We start from the raw sequence: 25,487 nt of genomic DNA on the forward strand, positions 1-25,487 counted from the left end.
TCCTTGGAACTGCATCTCTGGCCCACTGAGCAGTTCCCTCCTAAACAGTCTTCACAATCCCATTCTTGTACCCAACGAATCCAAGGACCACTTCACTCACAGATTTGCCATTATTTTTCAGTTACTTCTCTGAAACTTTAGAATTTCATAAATCCTACTTCCAGCAATGGGGCTGTACAAAATTTACTAAGCTTACACATTTTTATATAACTGCCCCCTCCTACACTCGCCAGATCAGCTCTTCCAAACTTATCCCTACAGTTTGACTATGCCCTCCATTTTTTTTTTTGTTTGTTTGTTTGTTTTGTTTTGATTGATATGGGCCTTTTTGAGACAAGGTGTCCTGTAGCCCAAGTTAGCCTTAGACTAGCTATGCAGGCAAAGATGGCTCCCTTGACTTCTAAGCAATAGATTACAAGTGTGAGCCACTCCATGGTTATGACTTTAGTTCCCAGCACACACAGGGCAGATGTAACAGCCACCTATAACTCCAGGTTCGCAGAGATCTGCCACCCTCTTCTGGGCTCTGAGAGTACAGCATTGTATGTGGTGTAAATGCAGGCACTCACACATAAAACAGACATTTAAAAACCAAACAAGGGTAAGCTACCATGCCTGGCTCCCACAATGACCTTGTAATAGAAACCTAAACTCCAAATAAAATCCTGTACTCTAAGAGACTGGACAGAAGGACTGCCTTGAATTCAATGCCAAAATCGGCTATATTGGGTTTAAAGCTAGTGGAGGCTACATAGCAAGACCCAGCCTCAAACAAAACAACAAACAAAAATCTGATCCCCAACAAGACATCTAGATGGGACTAAGAGGTGGTCAGACCACAATACGATGATGGGTAGGCGGAGAGGGTGTGTTAGTTAATGCAGCAAATTTCTGACTAGAAGAACCAGTTCAACAAACACCTTGTGTGCATGCCATCTCCCCACCTACCGCCCCCACCCCCACCCCCACCCCCACCCCCAGGCACTTCACTTTCCCTCAGGGTGATGTGCCTTTCCAGAAACAGGTGCCAAGGTATGGTACTTCGCAGTCTCCAAAAGACAGCAGAAAATGGGCTGTCCCTTAAATCACTCTTCTTCCTCCACTTCTCAGCAGACAAAGCAACAAACTGACAGTCAACTGAGCAACACCTCATAGTGCCCTGCCTTATATTTGCATTTATGCATTTACTGTACCCTCAGTCTCTCATGTCCCTTTCCAAGCAAATGCTACACGGGCGTCACTGCATGGGTCTGCCAACACAAAATGCCCTGCATGGCATAGATTCTCTCTGTACCTGATATTACTTCTGTCACTATTTCCTAGTTTCTCCCATCTGCATTTAAAACAAAATCTGAACTGAATTTCTAAGCTTTCCTCCCAAATCTGTTGTCCATACGTTCTTACTTGAGAAAATCTCATCTATATTGCCCTTCTTTCCTTTTCTGTAATCGATCAAGTTGTCTTCACCAGATACCATCTCGTTGCCTTTACTATTATTAGAAACTTTCACAACTGTAATAATTTGACAGCTATCCCTTCGTTTCCATGCACTGCTATCCTAATTTTTTAACGATCTGAGAATTTCTTTGCTGCCATCTACATCCTTCGGTCTACACTTTATAGTCATAAAGGTAACTCCAGAAATTCGATATACTCTCTTCAACTCTCAACTTGCAGTCAATGTTCTACCTCACCACTGTCTCCTATACTAATTTAGGTCGTATTACTTCTTTGCTTCAGCTTAGCCATGCCTCCTCTAAGAAGTCTTTCTTGATCAACCAGAATTAGGACCCTCCTGTTCATATATTTCTCTGAATATCAGCACATTAAAACAACATGCACAAATTGCTTTTCTCATTCCCTGGGCTTAATCAGTTTGTAAAGACACTGTATCTCAGCTTTTAGGGCAGTGTGTAATAGTTCTTCAATTGTTAAGTGGCTATCAAGCTAGATTCAGTGGTGTTCCTCTAACTGGTATGCAGAACGCTGAGGCAGGGGGATTGAGAGGTCAAGGAAAGGACAGGATGACAGAGGGGAAAGGTGCCTGCTATCGTGCCTAGAGACCCGTGCTGGATTCCTAGGACCCATACAGTGAAAGGAAAACCCTGACTGCTGCACGTTGTCCTCTGGCCTCCACCATGTGGGATATACCGTCCACAAACATGCAAACATAAAAGTAAATTAAAATGTGATGGGAGATGTCATGATGGAGAGTCTGGAGAGAGCTGGACGCCAGCCGCCTCCCTGGTAAGAGAAGGCCATGTGAAAATACATAGATCAGCAGAAATGGGTTAATACTTAAGACAAAGCTAGCCGATAAGAAAGTAGTAACTGGCCAACAGTATAATATCAAATACAGAGTCTCTGTGCATTATTTGGGGCTGGCGCGGCAGCAGGACAAGACCAGGCGGCGGCAGGCGGAAAAACTGTATTCGTTACAAAAATGTAATAACAAAAACTTAAAGAAAGGAAAAAAAAAAAAAACAAAAAACAAAATAAAACCCTAAAGGAGTAAGGCCGGCTTGAATGCTGGTAGCCCCTTCCTAAGTACTGGAGTTCTAGACCAAATAATGCCAGCAGCAGTTTGACTTTCTCTGCTGCCTGATCCTCTGGGATGTCAGTCAGTAAACTGTTACTGCAGATTCCGCTACCATAGTTGTCCCACCAGAAAAGAATGTATCCTCAAAAGTTTTCTTCCCTTACCCTCCTCCTCAACAAGTATCCAGTTACCGGCAATGAGAAAAGTAGCTAATATGTTTCATAATTTCTAAAAAAAAAGTCTTAAAAAAGCTCTAATTTGGAAACACTTAAAATCTGTTACAATCAGCCAGGTGGTAGCACCCGCCTTTCATCCTAGCACTCAGGAGGCAGAGGCAGGTAGATCTGAGTTAAGAGGCCAGAAGAGCCAGGGCTACACAGGGAAAAACCAAAACAAAGAGAAAACCTTGCTACATTCACAATGGCTTTTACTAATAGGAATTCTACATATACTAGCTCTTAGAGAAAACATGATTCTATCTGGTATTCTTCATATTATTCTTTTTCAAGTTCCCTCTGCCTAGTAATAGTTTTCCGTGTGTGTGTGTGTGTGTGTGTGTGTGTGTGTGTGTAGGCCAGAGGACAACTTTGGGAATTGTATTTCAAGAGCCATCTGGCTTGCCACCCACCCCAAAAATAGCACTGATACATATACACACATATGTGTGCATGTATATTAATTTAAGTGTGCATGTGCAAAGGCTAATCTCGTCAACCTAGGTACAGCCGGGCACACCTGTGAGGGATTTTTCTTGGTTGGACCATCTGAGGTGGGAAGACTCTTATAAAATCTGGGCCACACCTTCTGGTCACAGCCCACATAAAGGTACAGAAGGAAACTGCTTCCTTGCCTGCTTGCCCTCACTCTCATGGGTAAATTCATCTGTCCTGTTGCTGAGACACTTCACTGGTATACGAGCCCCTTCACTGGGGTTCCAATATAGACCAAAGACTGGTACTTCTCTAGGACTCCAGCACCAGAGTGGGGTGACCCAGACACCCAGTCTCATGAACTGAACAACTATCAGGTCCTTGACCTTTCTGTCAGGAGACAGCCATTGTTGGACTACAGGGATCACAGTCACTCCTATAAACCCCATATGCATGTACTATCAGTTCTGTTCCTCTAGAGAACCCAGACTAATACAACATATATTCTAGAAATATAAATACACTCTGCTTCAGTCTGTATGTTACTCATATGCATATGGTTTGGGGGCTGACCATTTAGTACTGGATAATCAATTGGTGTGCTCTTCCCTGGATGGCTTTGACTGAACCCCCCCCCCCCCAGGGCTGGCTTTCATGGCACCAAGCTGTGCCACAAAAACTTCCTAAGGAGGAAGACAACCAGCAGTCCTACCCTGCTATGATGCCTATGAACCACAACAATGACCAGCAAGGCACAATAACCCTACGGGTGCAACAGTGATTACCTGTCAGTCACCAACAGCTCTCAACAAGAAGGAAATCATGAATGCCACTGGAAACCTAGCCAACTATGCAGGGGTAGTGAAACTTAAATCAGCATCAGTCTACATAATCCTATAGCATAAACTACACTCTAAATTATTTATCCTTATGCCCACAGGTAAATACAGGTCTCATCCCTCACCAGCTTGGTTTTCTGAGGTAGGGTCTCCACAGACCTGGAATCACGAACCAGCTAGGTTGGAGGGCCTATGAGCCCCCAGAATCTTCCAGTCTGTCTCCTGAGAGCTGAAATTATAAGTGCATACCACCATAGCCAGCTTTTTTTTTTTTTAACAAGTACCCTAGAGATCAAAGAAATATATAGCAGGCTATAGGTTGTTTCCCAGGTGGTGTGTAAGTAGACATGTAGAGCTAAACATACTTTTCCCTAGAAAATGTGTGATAATAGTATACAGCCTAATAGCTTGTAGGCCAGCTGAAATCCTGAGCTTCCATCCAGGCTCAGTAAGAGACTCTGTCTCAAAAAAAATAGGGGGAGAGTAATAGAGGAAGGTACCTGCTGTCCTCATTGGACTACACACATCTGCACATACCACAGATCCACAAAAAAAGGAAACTGTCTGCAGAGGAAAACCTAACACTGAAGTCATCTCAGAACAAGTAAAGGGACCCCCCCCACACTTGGTCTTGTATTTATGGATTTCCCCATTCTCGTAGTTTTTCAAATCAATAGAATCCATTTTCTGGTTTGTTTTGCCTTCTTCCTCCTCTTCTTGAGACAGGGTCTTCTCATTCTGCAACCCTGGCTGCTTCAACTCCTCAGTGTACCACCATTATATAAATAAATTAGTATTTAGTAAAGTAAGCTCATTCAAGAAATAACATAAAACTTGGGCTTTTAAAGACAGTCTTACTCTGGGCATGGCTACCTACTCCTGTAATCCTCCAGAGATAGAGGCAGGCAGATATCTGTGATCTGAATTCAAGGCCAGCCTGGTCAGGATAGCCAGGGTTACATAGAGAAACCCTGTTTTGAAAAACTAAAAGGAGTCTTGTAGCCTGGAATTTACAGAGGTCCACCTGCCTCTGTTTCCCAAGTGCTGGGATTAGAATTATATGCCACCAAACTCCATCCATCAAAACTTCTTTTTTAAAAAAAAGTCTAGCTGTCAAGATGTTGGGTATGGTGGTGGCTTGAGCCTTTAATCTAATCATGATTAGAACTAGAAAGATGTGAGTTTGAGGCCAGCCTGGTCTACATAGCAAACAGGGCAATTCTGTCTTTAACCTGGTAGTGTGCGACCCTGCTTTAACCCTGACACTCAGGAGGCAAAAGCAGATGGATCTCTGTGAGTTCCAGGCCAGCCTGGTTTACAGAGGAAGTTCCAGGACTGCCAAGGCTACACAGAAAAATCCTGTCTTGGAATACTAAAAACAAAGAAGCAAGAAAGTCAACCACACCTTGTGGCATCTTCCTCTAACCCCTGCATTTGGAAAACTAAAGCAATGTAAGGAGTTTGAGACCAGTCTGGGCAACAAACAAAGATCTAGCCTGGAATACACAGGGCCTTGTATCAAAAAAGAAAAAAAAAAAAAAGAAGAAGAAAAATAAAAAGAAAAAAAATGGTGTTAGGAAAGGTGGTATGCATCTAAAATCCTAGCACTAGAGAAACAGGCAAGGAGTCCCCACAAGTTCAAAACCATCCTGGTCTATGTATCAACCTGCAAGCGAGCCAGGGCTCCATAGTGAGACTTTGTCTAAAATCAAAATGCTAGCCAGGACTGTCAAACTAGATAGTAAATCTTTTAATCTGTCACGACCTCCGTGACTACATCATTGTAATTTAAAAGCAGCCACATACACTAAGAAAATAATACACATACAATATGAAATGTGACTGGATTCCAATAAAAAGTTATTTATGGAGTTGGGCGCGGTGGCTGAGGCAGGAGGGTGACCTACAGTTGTAAACCCGCCTAACCTTCACAGTGCAGTCCACCCAAGCCTAGGGGAGGAGAGACACAACTGTTGCCTTAAAAGAAACAAAAAAAAAAAAAAAAAAAAAAAAAAAAAAGAGTGAGCGCTAAAGTTTTATTTAATATAATTTCCAATGTCGTAAAATACCCCCCCCCTTTTTTTTCTGTGAGTGTTGAGGCAAACCTTAAACCTTGCACTTGGGAGGTGGACGGAGGAGGATCAGAACTTCTAGGCCACCTTCCACTACATCTTTAGGTGAAGGCCAGAATGGGTTACATCAGACCAGTCACAAAACAAACCATGGCGGGGGGGGGGGGGGGTTAGTCTGCCTGCGGATCTGTCTGCTGCTCACACTGCGCACGCTTAGGAAGAGAGCTCAGGGCGGCGAGCCATCACTGACAGAAACCTGGGGCCAGGTGGAGCAGGCTGATCGTCCTGGGTCGCCGCGCTCCGCCTCCCCAGCCTGGACACCGCCAGGCGCAGCGCGCACCGCCGAGATCCCCGCCTGGCGGCCGGCGCGGGCAGCCGCACCGACGGCGGGGGATGGGAGCCAGGCCGGCGGCCCGCGGAGCTCAGGCGGCCGGGCGCGGGTGAGGCGGCAGACTGCCCTCGGCTCGGGTCTCCCGCCGCCTCCCTCGGGCTCGCCGTCTCCCCGCGCCGCGCTCCACTTGGCCTCCCGCCGTCGTCCGGCCCGGGATAGCAGCCGTCGCCACGGTCGCCAACCGCTTTTCCACTTCCCGGCCCCCACTCACCTCTGCCGCGCCGCAGCCCGCACCTTCCCCAGCTACTCAGCCTTCCAGATTGGCCGTCCCGGGACCTCCTGCCAATCAGCCAATCCCCGCCCCTGGCCGGGCCCAGGCTGACCAGTGAGAGGCTCGCTGCGGCCTGGGGGCGGGCTCAGGAGCGGCGAGCCGGAGGGCGTGGTCTGCCTCCACCCCCACCCCCAGCGTTGCCGGCTACCTTTCCGGGTACTGTGCGCAGGCGCGGAGCACAGTAAGGGGCGTGTGCTTTTGCGTGGACCGTGCTTTGTGTCTTCAGTGCTGGTGCGCGGTCACTTTTGTTTGTGCGCTTCCCCCCTCGCGGGTCCCCGAATGTGGTCGCCAGTGCGTGCCGGCTGTGACCCAGCCTAGCCTGTGTCGAGCCCTTTTCCCAACCCGCGCTCTGTGGGGACCCACCCCGGTTTCGGGCCTCACATCCCGGATGTCTGCTCTGGAGAAGTAGGAATGCATGTGGCGCTGCTCACAGAATGAAGTTTACTTTGCTGCCGTCAGTTGCCCATCTCCAAGTCGGCCGATTTGCTACACTTTTGTTGGTTGGTTGGATGGTTTAGTTTAGTGGTTTGGTTTTTTGTTTTTTTTTTTTTTCCAAGACAGGTTTCTCTGTTTTGTCTTGGCTGTCCCAGAACTTACTCTGTGGGCCAGGTTTGGCCTTGAACGCAGAGATTTACCTGCCTCAAAGGCTTTCCCCATCTGCCAGGGTGCTTGCTTGTGCGTGTGCTTTTTAGTGAATGGCTATTCTGAGACCCTCTAGATTTCAAATAACCTTGTCGTGAGAACATAATCTGTCTAACTAGCCATAAGCAGCGTGGTAATGTGTGGGAGCGCGATAAAAACATGAATATGGAGGGAACCCTATCAGCATTACTAGAGGCCGTTGCTAGTTGGGCGTGGTGGCTCATGCCTGTAAACCTAGCAGTTTGGAGGTGGAGGATTTGGAGTTGAAAGTCAGCCTACACCACTGGAAACAGAAAACAAACGGGGGGAGAGGGGACAGCGGGCAATTGCTACTTAGCCTTTTCTCTTGCCCTCTCTTTGGCAGAAGAATCCGAAGTAGCTGGTGTTCTTGCTCAGGGTGGCCTACATTCCTCCTGGCTGGGACTTTGTATTTCAGCAGATCTTCTTTTCAGTTACTCAGTAACGACTTGTTGGAAGCCCACTTTGACATTACAAAGTTGGGGGGGGTGGTTTTTGTTGTTGTTGGTGGTGGTGGTGGTTTTTCTTTTTTCTTTCTTTCTTTCTTTTTTTTTTTTTTAAGCTTGAACCACACCCTGAGTGAGCCTACTGTATACCAGGGAGATGAAGACAGCATTACCACATGTGATCAAATGTTATAATGCAAATACCAAAGGGAGGACCAGACAGAGCATGACCAAGGGGGGGATGCCTCAGAGAACGGTTCAGGGAGGGGGGGGGGAATGCCTCAGAGAACGGTTCAGGGAGGGGGGAATGCCTCAGAGAACGGTTCAGGGAGGAGTGAGTGTTATAACAAAGTTTGAGGGGGGCCTTGGTGGATTCCATGGTGGGTGAGGATGACCGAGGTGGGGGACAAACATGCCAGGCAGACAGAACTTAAGTGAGAAGTTTTATTAGAAAAGGAAGGGGAGAGGATGTAAAGAGACACAGAAGAGAAGGAAACAGGAAAAGTCCTGTCTGTCCCAGAGGCACGGCACAGGGGACTTTCTTTTAAAGGGGTCCTTTGCACCTGGGCTGACTAGGGTACTGCCTGGGTGCATTCTGCCAGATGACAGGGGCAGGCCAGCATAATGCCTGAGTCCTTACAGACTCAGTCCTTGGTCAGAGGCTTGGTGAAAGGACAGAAGCTACTGAGTTGAACTGGTAGGGACAACAAACAGGATTGGCATTCCTGGCAATGGTTACTTGCTTCTGGAATACTTGTAGGATTTACTGGAAGCTAGTGGTTGTTTAGGAGCCCTGATCACTAGCTGTGAGACAGGACATGTACCTATGCCATGTTTGAAGTGGGGGATATCTGAAAGCACCCCTTAGCTGGAGATTGGTTAAAACCTGTTTTGGGTTGGTTGGTTTCTTGTTTTTGTTTTATTCTTTGCAGCTTTCCTTCCTTCATACCTTGCTTTATCGTCAAGTGCCCTGGAGGGGTCCTGGACTGTTTGAGGGCCTGGATGAAGGAGAGATGACTTAACCTGAGCAATCTCATCACAAATTATTGTTGCTTCTCCCAATAGTGGGATCATTTCTAAGAATTCTGACCAAGCTGTGTGCCATCATCTCATTCAGTACTGTGACGCAGAGGGCCTAGCAACATTGCTTGGCACCTGGTGCCAAATCCTGGCGAAGACAAAGGGTTTTAAACACGTGGAGCCAGGGACTGATCTAGGAGAAAGTCCTGCAGTCTTTTGAATCAACTTTGAGGCTTTGCTTTTTGAAAGAAATAAAAATATTTTGTAATAAATTTAGTTTTACAGAGAAATGGCAAAGGGTAGAAGAATTCTGGTGTTCCCTTCACCCAGTGTTCCCTAATCTTACATTACCATGGCACATTTACAGAATTAGAAATCCAGCCCTCAGGGCTGGAGAGGTGACTCAGCATTTAGAGCACTGGCTGCTCTTCCAGAAGACCTGGGCTCAATCCCCAGCACCCACATGGCAGCTCACAACTGTCTGTGACTCCAGTTCCAGCAGATCTAACACATTCACAGACATACAGGAAGGCTTTACCAACACACATAAAATAAAATGAAATGAAATAAAATAATTTTTTTTAAAAAGGGAAGAAGTCCAGCCCTCATACATTATTACTGACCTGGCTGGTTGACAAAGCTAGAGTCATGAGAAAGGAAGGAGCCTCAGTTGAGAAAATGCCTCCATAAGACCCAGCTGTAAGGCATTTTCTCAATTAATAATCGATGTGGGAGGGCCCAGCTCATGGGCGATGCCATCCCTGGGCAGGTGATCTTGGGTTCTATAAGAAAGCAGGCTGAGCAAACCAGGGGAAGCAAGCCAGTGAGCAGAACCCTGTCCCCCTCCATGGGTTCTGCATCAGCTCCTGCCTCCAGTATCCTGTCCTGTTTTGAGTTCCTGTCCTGACTTCCATCAGTTGATGAACTACAATGTGGAAGTATAAACCAGAAAAACCCTCATCTTGCTTGTTGGCCATGTGTTTCACTGCAACAATAGAAACCCTAATTACTGGCAAAAACTCAAGACTTCCTTCAGGTTTTATTTATTTTTGTTCTAGAGTTATCTATTTTTAATTTGTGCCCATTGGTGTTTTGCCTGCATGCACCTTTGTGTGAGGATGCCAGAGCCTTTCAAACTGGAATTGCAGTCAGTTGTGAGCTACCATGTGTTGCTGGGAATTGAACCCTGGTCCTCTGGAAGAGTAGCCAGTGCTCTTAACCGCTGAGCCATCCCTCCAGCCCTATTCAAGTTTTATTAACACTTAGTCATATAATCACCCTCGACCCCTCTGGTGTAGTCTTTAGTGTTTTAGTCTTATTTTTCATGACTGTTACAGTTTTGAGACATATAGTCAGGTATTTTGTAAAGTACTCCTTGATTTGTGATGACAGAGTTTCTGTTCTGCCCTGTCCCACCATCCCTGAGTCCCAGATAAACACACAGAGGCTTATATAATTATAAATTGTTAGGCTGATGGTTCAGGCTTCTTATTGGCTAACTCTCTCTTAATCATTAACCCATGTCTATCGAACTGTGTATTGCCCCAAGGCTGTGGCTTACCCATAATGTTCCTGCATGGTACTCCTTCCACAGCTACATGGATTCTCCCTCTTCCTAGAATTCTTGTCTGGTAGCCCCACTTCCTGCCTGGCTACTGGCCAATCAGCATTTATTCATCAACCAATAAGAGAAGCATATTCACAGCAACCAGAAGGACACCCCCCCATCAGATTTGAATTTGGTATTTTTTATTTTAACTAGACTATAATTATAGTATTTGAGGAAATGCTACATATAGAGAGATATCTGACTCACATAATACCAAAGGGAATATGTTATCAGTGATGTTTTGGACATCCGACCATGCAGTTTTTCTTGTGTGTGGGTGCGCAAGACAAGTCCTAAGTTCTGCCTGAATTTAAGAGGACTATAGGATGAAGCCTCAACTCTTGAAAGGGCATACTTGAGTACACTACCACATTATTTGGAATTCTATTATAAGGAAAATTTGCCTCTTTTTCTTATTTATATTCAATCATTAATGTAGACTTACATATGTATGTGTTGTTTTAAATTTATTTTGTGATTTTTATTTCTTTGCACAAAGCTCTTTTAGGTTGGCTTGTGTGGCCATTTTGCCTTTTGGTTATGTCCTTTCTCCGAGACCTATAAGATGCTATAGTTTCATTTTGTGTATTTCTTGCCCCAAGTCCTACAGCCCTTTCTCCAAGGAGCCCTAGACTGTTTTTGTTTTTGTTTTTGTTTTTGAAGGCTTAGGTACCAAGTAGCCTCGTCACTGCTGGAATATCTTCAAACTTAGAATTGTGAACTGACAAAGCTGATGTGTTTTCACCATGTTGATTGGTTTTTTAAAAGCATTTGATTTGATGGGCTGGAAAGATGGTTCAGTGGTTAAGAGCTCTGACTGCTCTTTCAGAAGTCCTGAGTTCAATTCCCAGCAACCACATGGTAGCTCACAATCATCTGTAATGGGATCCGATTCCCTCTTCTGACATGTAGGTATATGCAGATATCTCATATACATAAAATACATAAATAAAGATTTAAAAATAATTATTTGTATGTGTGCATATTTGTATGAGTACAAGGCCTTTGCGTGTGTGTGGAGGCCAGGAGGGGGCATGAGGTGTCCTCTAATACTGTTTGCCTATTCCTTTGAGGCAGGATCTCTCTGAGTCAGGAGCTTGCGTTTTCTCAGCTAGGCTATATCAAGCTTGTCAGGTGGGTCCTGGGCTCTGAACTCTTCATGATTGCACAGCAGGTGCTCTTAACCACTGAACCTCTCTCCAGCCCCTTGTGTTTATTAACTCTTCATTTAGAGCCCTGTGATAGCTACCTTCTGAAGTGGCCCTTACTTAGCTCCACCTCCTGGTTCCTCTTCTTTGACATGGGCCGGAGTTAGTAACTTAGTTCTTATGGACAGAATATAGCAAGTGCTAGAGGATGCTGGTTTTAAGATCCATTTATAAAAAGACCATGACTTTGATCTTGGCTTGCCAACCCTTGGTCTCTCCTTTACTCGCTCTGAAGGAAGCCAGTGTCATACTGTGGGGGTACCCACATGGCAAGAAAATGAGGGAGTCCTCTGGCTAACAGCCAGCAATGGACATCCATCTGTCAGTCTGTGGGGTCCTAAGTCCTGCTCAAAGCGGTGTGGCTTCAGCTGGGAGAAAGATCTTGCTGATGCCTTGTGACTACAGCCACTGCTAACACCTCTGTGGCAGCCTTGTGAACAGCCAAGCCAGCAATGTTCAGCTAAGCTCAGGCCAGCTGCCTGCATACTATGGTGGTATTTTGTTTGTGCTCTAACAAATAAAGCTTGCCTGAAGATCAGAGGGGGCTGCTAGCCACTAGTTAACCAGAGAAGCCAGGCAGTGGTGGCATACACCATTAATCCCAGCACTTGGGGAGGGGGGGGTGGAAGCAGGAAGACCAGGAGTTCAAAGCCAAACTGGACTACATGAGATTTAAGCAGTCTAAAAGAGAAACAGCTCACGCCTTTGATCCCAGCACTTGGGATCTCACGGTTTCAGTCCCCACACTAGGCAAGTGGAGATGGGAAGTCATATGGCTGGGTGGAGAGGGGAATATAGGAGCTCTGCCCTTTGGTCTGAGATTTTGGAGAAGTAAGTGCTCTAGTGGCTGGCCACTTCTCTGATCTTTCAGTACTCACCCCATATGTGACTCCAGGTTTTTGTTATTAAGACCAATTAGAACTCAAACTAGAGTGCACAGAACAGGAGATAAAACATGGCTATTGTACTAGGCTAAGGCAATCTGTAGTGAGCTGATGGGAAATAAGAGATAATGAACAAAGCTTCTCTCCCACAGGACCACTGACTCTTAGTGCATATGCACAAACTCCTTCTAAGGTGATTGCTCCAAATGTGAAACAAATTGGGAACCAAATGTCAGGTGTTACAGGGCAAGTCATTTGGAAATATTAGATAAAGATGGACTTAGTTTTTTGTTAGTATATTTGATCCTGCAGTTTTGTTTTGTTGTTTTGTTTTGCTTTGTTATGTTTTGTTTTGTTTTCCTAAACAAATGGTTTAGCTTTTCTGGAAGGATCCTGAATAACTGAAAGTTCATCTGCTCTTCAGATGAAGAGAGGGGAATGAATCAGCAGTTACCTTGAAGTCTTCCTCTGACTTACTGTGGCCAGGGAAACGAACCAGTGGGTAGAGGCTGTTGCCACTAAGTATATATCAGCCTCTATTGATCCCAGGACCCATATAACAGGAAGAAAAGCAATTCTGTGACCCCCACACACACCACACACACACCACACACACCACACACACCACACACACCACACACACACCACACACACACCACATCACACACACCACACACACACCACACACACACACCACACACACACACCACACACACACCACACACACATACACCACACACACCACACACACACACCACACCACACACACACATACACCACACACACCACACACCACACACCACACACACACACACCACACACACACACCACACCACACACACACACACCACACACACCACACACACCACACACACACACACCACACACACACACACCACACACACACACACACCACACACACACCACACCCACACACACATACACCACACACACCACACACACACATCACACACACACCACACACACACACACCACACACACACCACACCCACACACACATACACCACACACACCACACACACACACCACACACACACCACACACACACCACACACACCACACACCACACACACACACCACACACACACCACACACACCACACCACACACACCACACACACACACACACACCACACCACACACACACCACACACACACCACACACACACACACACCACACACATACCACACACACACACACCACACCACACACACACACACCACACACACACCACACCGTACACACATACACACAAACACACCTAGATCTAGAAAAGGAATTTTCCTCTTGACTTTGTGCCTCCTGTCCCCAAAGGCCAGCCACATGAATCCTTGAGGACCCAGCATTTAATATCCACAAGCGTCACCACAAAGGACAAAAACAAACTTCTGTGCTTGTGATCCAGTGTTTCATAAAGTAGAGGACAGACTGATGACCGCATTAACTTGTCTCCTATGTCACATTGAATGACAGCCTCATTTGGTGATACAGATCAGATCAGTTCACTCACTTGTGGTCTCTGCTAGCGATCAAGATTCATTTTGACTTGTTCTGCTTTTGCCCTCAGCTTCAACTACCATGCTGTAGGAAATAGAATATACAGAAAGGAGTCTCACAAGGTCCTCAGTTAGAACCAAGGGAAACTTTCAGGGTCAATTTCAATCTAAATGTGACAAAATGTCACATACATGAAGGCAAAATTCTAGAGTATCTGTCAATGGGGAGGGGCAGAGACACAGCCCCTTGCTGGCACCTTCAGCAGCCTAAGAGGTTCCAGGACTCATGACTTTGAGGCAGGAAAGAATTGCTAGAGTAGTCATTGTGAAGCATCGTTGGAGGTTTTGTTAAAGGCATTTTCGGGCTGGTTAGATGACTCCGTAGATAAAGCACTTACTTCGTAAGCTGAAGACCTGAATTTGGAACTTCAGGGCCCACATAAAGCCAGGTGTGTTGCTGCACATCTGTTATCCCAGTCCTAACCCTAACATCTGCAAGATGGAAGGCAGGGGCAGGAGAACCCCCTGGTCAGCTTGCCTGGTTTACACAGTGACAATGAGAGACCTCGTGTCAAATAAGATGGAAAGAGAGAGCCCAATACCCAGGGCTGCCCTGTGACCTCCACAGGCATGCTGTGGCACCTACCTGTACACCCACACACGGGCGCAGACACACACAATTTGTTTTAAGGATTTATTGTTATTATGTATGCATCTGAGTATGTAACACCCATAATCTTTAAAGGGCCTTTGGACAGACTCTCCAAAGAGCATTGGTGTGTGCTTCTCAAGGAAAAGTCACAGAAACTAAGTGAGATCACTCTCAGGTGTTGGTATGGGCTCTCCCAGGGAGAGTTGCCATTGTCTTAGCACTCACCATATATACCTTTGTGATGGATTCCAACTCACATTTCATCCTCCTTTTGTGATCATAGGGTGGATCTTCAGATGCTTTGGGTGGAATTAAAATCTGATAAGGCAAAGCTCTGAGCCACTAGAGTTGCACAAGGAGTTTAATACATGTTCTTTCCCTGCTATCAAGGTTTCTAGCTCTAAAAGTTCTAAAAACTTGCAGGTTTGTTGCTGGGAGGAGGAGAGGCCCTAAGCAGTTGTTAATTGTTCTAGAAGTCTTGCTCTGCTGCTGATGAGAGCCTTCAAGCAGGTTCCAAGGTGAGGGGGATGCACACCCCTCTTTTTCTTCACGTCATCACAAGGTTCATTTCTATCCTGTTTTCATGAAAGCCAACTGCAGCAGTCAGCAGTCTCCAGCAACTGTCTCCTTTATAGGATTTTCCTTCCTCTGAGTCCTTTAATTTTTTTAGTGTGCATGCGTGCGTGCATGAGTGCGTGTGTGCATGCGTGCGTTCATTCACAGGCATAAAAACACCATGGAGCCCACCTGGAGGAGAGCAGGGGACAGCACTTGGGAGTCATTTCTCTCCTGCCACCTTGTGGTTCCTGGGGCTCTAACTGGGGTAGGTCTTTAAACAAGTGTGTCTACAGCTGGATCACTGGCCTGATGACTCTCCTTTTTTTTTTTTTTTTTTTCCCCTAAGAGTAGCTGTTTGATTTCTGTGTGTCGTTGGAATCTCTTGGCTTACATTTAGTTTTGTTTGGTTGTTTGCCCGTTGCTTGTTTTTGTTTCCTCTTGAGTTGGGGTCCCATGTATGTAGTCCATGCTGGCCTTGCTGTGTAACTGAGGCTTAGCTTGGACTGATCACCCTGCCTTTACCTCTCCAGTCCTGGGATTGCAGGCATTTGCCACTATGTTCAGCGTATGTGGCATTAGGGATAAGTTGATGCTGTGTAGCTGCTAGGAAAGCATTCTATCACTTGTGTTACATGTGGCTCTGATTCTTCTGAAACTAACCTCAGAGAAGTCATTCCACTCAGAAGTGTTTCAGTGTAACATCAGTACAGGACAAGAAGCCATTTTAAAATGTAGCTACAATAGTCTTGTTACAACCAAAACTTATTAGAACTAAAAACTAAAACACTTGTTTTCTTTGATTTTGAGACAGGATCTGTGGTGGTTTGAAAGAAAATTGTCACCCTGCGCTCATAGATAGTAGCAGGCTTGACCTTGTAGGAACAGGTGTGGCTTTGCTGGAGGAAGTGCATCACTGGTGGTGGGCTTTGAGGTCTGAGAAGCTCAAGCCAGGCCTAGTGGGTCACAGTCTCTTCCTGCTGCCTGCTGATCTGGATGTAAAATTCTCAGTTCCTCCCCAGCGCCATGTCTGCCTGCACGACACCGTGCTTCCAGCTGTGACAGTGATGAACTAAACCTAAGAATTGTAAGCCAGACCCAGTTAACTGCTTTCCTTTATAAGAGTTGCTGTGGTCATGGTGTCTCTGCACAGCAATACAACACTAACATGGCTTGCTCATCCTGTTTTCTTATAGAACCCAGGGCCAGCAGCCCAGGGATGGCATCACCCATAATGGGCTGGGCCCTCCCCCCCATCAATTGTGAATTTTAAAAAAAAAAATGGCTTAAGGGCTGATCTACAGCCTGATCTTATAGATTACATTTTTAAAATTGTTCCCCCACCTCAAATGACTCCACCTTATTTCAAGTTAACATAAAACTACCCAGCATATCAGTTTATACTAATTATGCCACATCTACTATTTTATGAGTTTTATTTCTTTGTATTTTGTGTGTATGAGTGTTTGCATGTTATGTGCATCACGTATGTGCTTGGTGCCTTTGGGGGCCAAAAAGGAGTGTCAGATCCTCTGGAACTGGAGTTACAGACAGTTGTGAGCTACTATGTGCATTCTGGGAACTGAACCCTGGTCCTCTACAAGAACAAGTGCTCTGCTGTGGGATATTTTTTTCACCGTGATTGGTGTAATAAAAAGTTGAATGGCCAATAGCTAGGCAGGAGAGTATAGGTGAGACTTCTGGGCAGAGAGAGGATTCTGGAAAGAAGAAGGGTGGAGCTGCCAGCAAGACAGGGAGGAAACAGGATGGGCAGTTTGGAGATGAGGTAACAAGCCTCGTCGAAGAACATAGATCAAAAAATACCAGTTAATTTAAGGTCTAACAACAACTTAGGAACAAGCCTAAAGTAAGCGAGCTTTTATAATTAATACTAAGTCTCTATGTCCTTATTTGGGGCTGGTGGCAGAAAAGAAAGTCCAACTAGACTGCTCTTAAGTGCTTAGCCACCTCCCCAGTCCCACGCTGTTTTTGATAACTCTATGCTTAGTTCTTACAGAAAATGCAAGTTTTATGGTTGATTTGATTATGTCCTTTTACCAACTAGTTTTTAAATGATGCCTTGCTTACTTAGATGATGCTCTGTGATGGTTCATTTTGACGAGAAGCACAAGAGGACAGAGAAAAGCCTGCAGGAGTACAGCACACCTCTGGAAGTGTCTGTGGCTCTTCCAAACGATTAAACATAAGGGAGCTTGAGGCATAATGAATGGACTAGACTTTGACAGACTCTTCCAGGTATTTTCCCCTTTGCTATGACTGAACATCTGGCAAGAAGCAATTTAAGAGAATACAGATTTAGGGCTGGAAAGTTAGATTAGCAGTTAGGAGCACTGGTTGCTCTTCCAGAGACCTGGGTTTGATTGCCAGCACCCAAACGATGGCTCACAGTTGCCCTTAATTCCAGTTTTAGGGCATCTAATACCCTTTACTGACCTCTGTTGTGGTGGATCAATCTTTTTTTTACACTATGAATATGTTCTGCTCTCACTGGTTTAATCAAGAGATAATGGCCAATAGGTAAGAAGAGAATAAGCCAGACTTGTGGACAGGGAAAAAGATAGTCCAGGGATGAAGAAGGGCAGAGTTAGGAGAAGGAGACTCTCGGAGAACGATGAACATGCTGTGCTGAAAAAAGGCACCACCACATGGTAGAGTGTAGATAAGAAATACGGGTTAATTTAATTTGTAAGGCTTGTAAGCGTACAAGCCTACGCTATCAGTTGCTCATTTATAATTAATAATAACTGTCTGTGTGGTTATTTTGGGAGCCTGTGGTCCCAACAACAAAAAAAATCATAGCTATACTCTATGGGCACCAGGCATACATGCATGCAGGTAAAACATTCATGCACATGATAGAATTTAAAAATAGAAAGAATATTTGGGCTTATGGTTTGTGGGTGTAGTCCATTGTGGTGGAAAGCCTGGCATCCAGAGCAGCTTCCAGCAGGAGCATGATGCTTCTCACTGGCAGGAAGTAGAGACTGGACAGGAAGCCTGCTGAGCTATAAATGTGAAACCCCTCCCTCTTCAGAGATTCATTTCTTCCAGCTCTTCCCCACCTCCCCAAGGCTCTACACCCTCTCATAACCACACCAGCTTGGAGACAAGTGTTCGCGAATATTAGCCTGTGGGGGGCATTTTAGATCCAAAAGAACAGATTGTGAGTATGGCAACAATATGGGAAATGACGGAGGGAGGAGGTGGGAATAAATTGATTGTTGGGGTATGCTTTGGGGAGCTATATCATATCCTGGCCCTTTATATTCACTTTTTTTTTTAAAATCCTCCTGGCTACCATGGTCCTAGCTGTTCTACTATGCCATCCTGGCCATGCTGGAATGAACTCCCCGAATGGCCAAAATGTTACCAGTGGTTCACGATCTGGGCTAGGCTTTTGCAAGTCTGTGCCTCTAATAGAAAGAACTGAAACCAGAGCTCCCACAGATTCACAGAAGTAGTAAGGTAACTGTTCGGGTGGAACCTCCAGCTTGCCCCATCCCTCTGTCTGTCTGTCTGTCTGTCTGTCTATCTATCCTCTCTCTCTCTTTTTTTCCTCTCTCTCATACACACACACACACACACACACACACACACACACACACACACACACAAACACACCTCTGTGCATTCAGGGAGTCACTGAACAAAGAAAAGGCACAAAAGGCCAATTCCAGATTCTTGGTTACTATTACCACTTCATCCCCTGTTGTTGTTAGTAACCCACATCCCTGCCTAACTGCTCAGCTTTTGCCCGTACTTGGACATACACCCAGCTTGTTGTGGACATGTCATCACTCCTTGACTACAACCCATAAAGTCTCCCCGCTTTGGTTTCCTGGGTGAGGCTTCTTTGGCCTCTATCTCTGGGACTGGAGAGCTCACCCAAGAGTTGGTTTGCTCAAATAAACCTGTTGTTACACTTTTTCAGTTTGGCTTGATCTTGCTTGCTGCATTATCAGAGGAACTTATCAAGGAGCTGGAAACCTACTAGTAACTTTATTTGAAAGCAAAACAATAATACATAGCTGATATATTAAAAAAATGTTAGAATTGACAGCAAGCCATATGAGTGCTGGTGCTCTGGGACCCCAAGCTACATCCTGGGGTCTCTTTATGAAGGATAAAATCAGGAGGAGCTGGTTGCTAAGGGTGGAGTTGGGGTGGTTCTCTATTTTGATTGATATGTGATATATTCATTTTCTGCACTCCAGGTGCCTCTCCTCATAATGCATATGGTTTTAATCATGCCCATATCCAATTACATATAGATGCAAGAGGTAAATAGGAGATTCTTCCTAAAAATCCATTTGAAGACTCAGTTTGCTCTACTGCACATACATCCAGAAACAGCTGAGCCCTGATCACCCTTTACATTTTTTGTTCTAAATTGGGATTATATTGGAATAGAAACTGTGTAAGTTTTTACTTATTGGGGGTGGTGGTGAGACAGGGATTCTCTGTGTTGCTCTAGCTGTTCTGGAACTCTCTCTGTAGACCAGGCTGATCTCTAACTCAGAGATCCCTCTGCCTCCCAAATGCTGGGATTAAAGGGATTAAGGCCCATCTTGTAGGGGCCTTTTCCTAATGAATGTTTGATGAGGGAGGGCCCAGGTGGTGTTGACAGTACCATCCCTGGGCAGATAGTCCTGGGAGGTATAAGAAAAGTAGGGAGTGTGAATTTGGAGAGGAAGCAGCATTTCTCCATGTTCTCTGCTTCAGTTCCTGCCTCCAAGTTCCTGCCCTGCCCTCTTGATGGACTGTGAGTGAAACAACCATTTCCTCCCAAAGCCTTTTCGCCATGTCATTTGACCCTGCAATAGAAACCTGAGACAACTCCCCTTTCTCAGATCTTGTCCCATTCATTTCAACTGAAAAACCTAGGCATACCTTTCTATATATTCTCAACATTCGTATCATGGGTAATTTACATACTTCATATGTATAAGATTGGGTGGGGGTGATGGTTTAGCAGCTAAGAGAGAAGTTTTTGTTCTTGCAAAAGACCCATGTTCAATTCCCAGCACCCACATGGCAGCTCATAACTGTCTGGAACTCTAGTTCTATGGAACCCAGTGCTTTCTTTGCAGGCACCAGGTATGCATGCACATGGTGCATGTACATATATGCAGGCAAAATTTTCATACACATAAAATAAAAATAAAATATTTTGCCATCATTTTTTAAATGACTAGCATTTGCTTTTCTGGTATTACTACTTTAGAAATCCTTATAAGGCTGTTTCTATAATTTGAAACTCAATTTGCTTCTTGTTTGTTTTATTTTTAATTAGGTTTTTCATTTTCCTTTAATTTTTAGATTTATTTATTTATTCATTTATTTGTTTGGATGCTTGCCTGCCCCTGTGTATCCTGTTCATGACTGGTGCTTGCAGAGGTCAGGAGATGGCACTGGATCCCCCGACTCTGAAGTATAGATGGTTGTGGGTTGTGGTGTAGGTAGGTAGTGGGATTGAACCTGGGTCCTCTGGAATAGCAGCGAGTGTTTCTCAATCGTTGAGCCATTTCCCCGGCTCCTTATTTGGTTTTTTGTTTGTTTGTTTGATTGGTTTTCTTTTTTCAGATAGGATTTCTCTGTGTAGCCTTGGCTATTCTGAAACTCATTTTGTAGACCAGGCTGGCTTCAAACTCAGAGATCTTCCTGACTCTGCCTGGGATTAAAGGTGTGTGCTTATACTCCCTGGCTCCTTGTTAGACTACCCTCAAACTCACACTCTTCATCATACCTGTCCCCCCACATCCTGGTACTATTAAGTTTGCATTGCTCCTCCAATTCTGATCTGTTTTTATTAGTGGTTACACAACGTCCTAGAGCCAGTAGAACTATCTGATTCCCTCAAACACGCCACTGGTTCTTTCTTATTACTTTATTATTGTCATTTTTATTAATTTCTGTGATCCCAAAATTGAACCCCTGCCTCATGCTTGCAAGGAAAGCACTCCACCACTGAACCATGCCCTTTGCACATTAATTCTTGCCAAGGCAATTCTCGTTGTCTCTTGACCTTTCGACATAGCCCAGGGTGGCTTAGAACTCATAGTTCTTTTGTATTGCCTTTTGTTGTTGTCTGGGTTCTCTAAAGGGACAGATTTTATAGAATGAATCTATACATTAAAGGGGAATTTATAGACACTGGCTACTCAGGGTTTGGTCCTAGTCTGGCCCTGGAGTCCCAAAGGACTCCTGGATAGCTGTTGTGCTCGGTCTGTGCTGGAATCCGGCAGTTGGATTTAATACTGCCCACACCAGTACGACAGATGCACTTGCGATGCGAGTGGGAATGTGCCAACGCAAACAAAAAGCCAAGTTTCTTCCTTCTGTGTCCGTTTACATAGGCTGCCATCAGAAGGTATGGCCGGGCTCATGGTGGCTCTTCCACCTTAAATAATCCAGCCAGGAAAAATTCCTCACAGATGTGCCCAGATGCCTGGGTTTTGGTTATTCTAGATGCAGTCTACTGACCACCAAAATTAGCCAATACACATCCTGAACTGGGCATAATGAACATATTCCCCACCGCACTAGCTAACATTCCATTACCGATAAGAGTTCATTAGATTTAATTCTTGTTATTATGGTGGCTTGAATGAGGACGCCCCGATAGCCTCACACTTTTAAATGTTTGGCTTCCAGTTGATGGAAGGGTTAGGAGGTGTGGCCGTTGTTGGAGGAAGTGTGCTTATTGGTGCTGGGTTTTGAGAATTTCAAAATCCCTCTCCCGGTCCAATCCCAATCTGTCTTCCTGCCTCTTGCCTGTGAATCAGAATGTAAACTCTCAGATACCCTCCAGCACCATGCCTGCCTGCCACCCAGCTCTCCACCACAGTAGTTATAGACTCCCCCTCTGAAGCTAAGCAAGCACCATATTAAATGTTCTTTTATAAGTTGTCTTGGACGTGGTGTCTCTTCTCAGCAATAGACAAGCCGTAAACGACATGAGGCCTTTGTGCCCATAGCTAAGCACAAGGGGAAACAGGAATGTTAAGCACACAGGCTTGTCTCTTCAATGGAAGGGCGGTGCATACCTGCTTTCCACTGGGAGTGGATGTAGTTAATAGCCTGGTGATCTGTGCTGTATGTAGGGCTAGGCCACATCTGAATCCTCCAGAATATTATGTTTATCCCAGACCTTTTCTCCCTGAACCTTTAGCTATGTTTCTCAATCAGCAGAACCCAACCTTAGGGGAGATTGTCACATGTACTTCATAGCCCGGCTACCTCTGCCCTATCTGTGTGGCTGAGACCACACTACATCCTAGGACCCTAAGGGGTAGAACCCATCTTCATAGTAGAGGTCATATGTATTCATGCTTTATTGCAATAACTGTCATGAGAAAAACTTTTCTCAAAGCTGTACTATGTTTAAATATGTCAAAGAAAACCTGCCCGCTGTCAGGCTTTAGAAGGTTAAACCAACACCAGCTAACTAAGTCCTGATGGCCCTGGATTTCCTTCTTGCCTCACACAGACGCTACTCTGCTAGCATTTGCAGGGACACTCACCAGAAGTCATTAATACAGCTACTATCAACAGTCTTGCAGTAAACATGGTTCTCTTTATGTCCTTAGATTCATTTTTTTTATTTGTTTATTTCCATAGTTTAAATCAGTGATTCTCAACCTCTGGGCTATGACCCTTTGGGAGGTCAAAGAACCTTTCACAGGGGTCCTATATCAGATAACCCAGTATATTCAATATTTACATTATGATTCGTAACAGTAGGAAAATTACAGTTACTAAGTAGCAATAAAATAATGTTATGGTTGGGGGTCACCATAGCATGAAGAACTGTATTAAAGGGTCATGGCATTAGGAAGGTTGAGAACCATTGGTTTAGATACTTTGGTGTTTTGAGACCCAAAGTTTAATTAGGGTTGCTTGCTTGAGCACAGGTCTTCTTGCTTGAGCACAGGTCGGGGGAAATTTCTTGGAGCACTGAACAGCGATTGACCAGAGAAGAAAACGACTCCCTCCTCCCCAGGAACCATTACCCACCAATAGCATCTCCAGAGGAGCCTTTTGAGTCTCTCCTAATTCAGATGGATTGTTGAGATGCTCCGTCTTGTGCAGGTCTTGTGATGGTAACCCAAGCCCCTGTAAGTTTGTGAGTACAACAGTCAGGTCATGTCAAGAAGACGACGACAGTTCATGGTGTTCTTGCTTATCCTACGGCTCTTACATTCAAACGCTCAGAAGGTGGAGAGGATGACAGTGACGAATCATTCAGAGCTCAGCAATCAACAACCACATATTCTCAGAACTTCATCCAGACAGAAGACTGCATTAACCAGTGTCCACTGCAAAAAGGAGCTATGCTGACCATGCAGGAAGAACTATTCTAGGGGCATGGACATCTGTATTCAGAAAACACCTCGACACAAGGTCCATTTAGAAAAACAACAGTAATAGGTTCTCTGCTCCCTGAAGATTATGACCTCCCAGCCATGAGATTTTTTGACAAGGTTTACGGTACCACGCATAAATCTCTTCTTACAGAACGGGCCTCAAATGCAATCAGAAAGTGGTTGGCTATGCCTGTGCCAGTGTTGCAACAATGGGTATATATTTTGCCTTGAAGGTTTTGCAGGCAGAATTCACAGCTGGGTAAAACTTTTTCTTTTTTCTCCCAGGAGTCTGCATTATACATTCTAGTACTATGAACACTAGCCAATAGGGAGGAAGCTACTGTTATGGACTATTATTTAAAGATGTGCTACATGTGTTTATGCTGTGGAATATTGAATGATGCAAAGATGTATTGCATTCTTTTATGTTGTATTTGTTTAACTCTGTGAAGCTATGTTACTTTGCCTGTCTAAACCACCTGATTGGTTTAATAAAGAGCTGAACAGTCAGTAGCTAGGCAGGAGAAATAGGTGGGACCTACTAGGCAGAGAGAATAAGTAGGAGGAGATCTAGGCTTGAAAGAGGAACGAGGAATGAAAAAAGGAGAGAAGGGTGCCAGAGGCCAGCTACCCAGCCGCACAGCTGGCCATGGAGTGTTTTATTTGTCTCCAACAATGGTAAATTTCTGCTGGTCTCTGAGGTTTGTCAGGCAGATGTGCTGGATAAACATTATTCTTCTCCTTTCTTCAAGAAATGTCAAGAGAAGCACTTATGTGGGTACATGTGTTGCCTGGACCCTCAGGTTAGGAACCCAAAGAACACTGAACTCTCGAAGCCATGCCTGGTGTCCCCCACACCCTCCTCTCTCTGTCTTCCCAGACAGGGTTACTCTGTGTAGCTTTGGAACTGGCTCTGTAGCCCAGGCTAACCTTGAACTCATAGAGATCCGCTTGCTTCTGCCTTCGTGGTGCTGGAACTAAAGGCATGTACCACCACTGCCTGGCTGCTGGTCTCTTGTTAATCACAGCTGATTATTCAGCTCCAGTCAACCAGTACCAATTGCCCTAGGAAAGCAAACTTTCATTTTCATGGTTTTGGTCTCTTGTTAATCACAGTTGATTTATTTCCCAGTGACCGGAATCACATGCTCTTAATTCAAAACATCACATAAATGGCCCTGATGGGTGGAGATTCCCATACAAAACACCTCAGCATATAAGGAGGAGAGAGAAAACAGGAGAGATGCCACAGCATTGTACTCAGACATATAACACACACTGGGGCTAAGACTGTCTCTGGCACAATGTGTGTATTCAAAAGACAATTGTTAAATAAAACTGACAGGGTCTGAATAGTGTCTTAAGCAACATTGATTGAGAAACATTCCAGTCTGTCCTGTGGCAAGATATCTAAGACTTATGACTCATAATAGTAGGTAGCGTAGCTTCACAGGTGTCAAGTTCAGACACTTTAAGATCAGGAATGAGAATCATAAAAACTTAAAGACCTCCCTGAGGCTTGTAATCAATCTACAGGAGTTTAGGAAGCACTAATTATTTTTTAAGGCATTCTTTGCTTTTTAGTTCCAGCCATCTTTTCTTGGTAATGGTAGTTTGCAGAAAGTTTAGCCTCGTTAGAGATTTTAATAGCACAAATGTGAATACATTCAATTTCAGATGGTGAGCTTCCAATAAAGACTTTGTGAAATGTATTTCCCCAACAGTGTAAAAAAAAAAAAAACTGTCATTAATTACTAGTTCAGAGAATACTATGTCTTTTCCTAAAA

At 44.8% G+C, this 25,487-nt stretch overlaps 1 protein-coding gene across 1 annotated transcript in view; it reads right to left on the reverse strand.

Moving 5' to 3' along the window:
- Positions 1 to 6,891, reverse strand: part of Mtfr1 (mitochondrial fission regulator 1) — a 29,119-nt gene extending 22,228 nt beyond the window's left edge. Inside the window, exon 1 of the mRNA XM_051198332.1 lies at positions 6,703 to 6,891. The gene's annotated coding sequence lies outside the window, so the exon portion shown is untranslated. The remainder of the gene's footprint in view (positions 1 to 6,702) is intronic.
- Between the last annotated feature and the right edge of the window lie 18,596 nt (positions 6,892 to 25,487).

Source organism: Phodopus roborovskii, unplaced genomic scaffold (assembly GCF_943737965.1).
Source record: "Phodopus roborovskii unplaced genomic scaffold, PHOROB, whole genome shotgun sequence".
In the NCBI taxonomy this organism is placed as follows: Eukaryota; Metazoa; Chordata; class Mammalia; order Rodentia; family Cricetidae; genus Phodopus; species Phodopus roborovskii.